Here is a 1,019-nt window from a genome sequence, read left to right on the forward strand (position 1 = left end):
AAAAAAAAAAAAAACAGGGGGTCTACCCGGGATCAGGGTGCCCTAGGACACTAGTGTTATTAAAGGTGCTGATTCTCTACTGCTTGGAAAACCAAGATGTTCTGAGAGCTAGACAGATGGCTACATGGCAAATCCCAGCCTGTTCTGTGAGAGGAGGAACACTGCTGCCTCGGAGAACCCGCGCACATCTGCTGCTAGGCTAGCCAAGTCCAGGCTGGCTGACCTGCTCAGGGCTGCCCGGTGAAACTTACCTCCATGGTCCCCTCCAGGGACGGGTGGACTTTGATGGCTTCATCCAGTCTTTGCAGAATCTAGCTGGAGTCAGGGGTGAGGCACTGCAGAATCAATGCATTTGAAAGGGCTGAGTCTAAATGTAAAAGCTTTAAACATATACAAATCTGCATAAACCTGGAACTTGTTTATCTAATATGTATGACTGATGAACTCTGAAATGAGGGGAAAGATTTATAAAAACCAAGATTACTGTTTTTGTTTGTTTTTAAAGAATTAAATTAATAATGGCTTGCTCTTGGAGAAAGATCTTTTGGAACTTTTCAAAAGCATTTGTTTTTCCTGGGCAAGCCATTCACCAGAAAGAAAAGTACTCGTCTTAGTCCTTTTTGTGCTGCCATAACAAAATACCTGAGACTGGGTAATTGATAAAGAACAGAAACTTACTGGTTCACACTTTTGGAGGCTGGGAAGTCCAATGTCAAGGTGCCGGCATCTCGCAAGGGCCTTCTTGCTGCTCTTGCTGCATCATCCCAGGGCTGAAGGGCAAAGAGAGGGCAAGAGAGAGGAGCCAAACTCATCCTTTAGTAACTAACCCACTCCCTCAATAATTAATCTACTCAGAGCCCTCGTGGCCCAATTACCTCTTAAATGTCCCATCTCTTAATACTGGTACAATGGGCCGGGCGCAGTGGCTCACGCCTGTAATCCTAGCACTCTAGGAGGCCAAGGTGGGCGGATCATTGGAACTCAGGAGTTCGAGACCAGCCTGAGCAAGAGTGAGACCC

Source organism: Propithecus coquereli, unplaced genomic scaffold (genome assembly GCF_000956105.1).
Source record: "Propithecus coquereli isolate 6110/MARCELLA unplaced genomic scaffold, Pcoq_1.0 Scaffold5, whole genome shotgun sequence".
Taxonomy (NCBI): domain Eukaryota; kingdom Metazoa; phylum Chordata; class Mammalia; order Primates; family Indriidae; genus Propithecus; species Propithecus coquereli.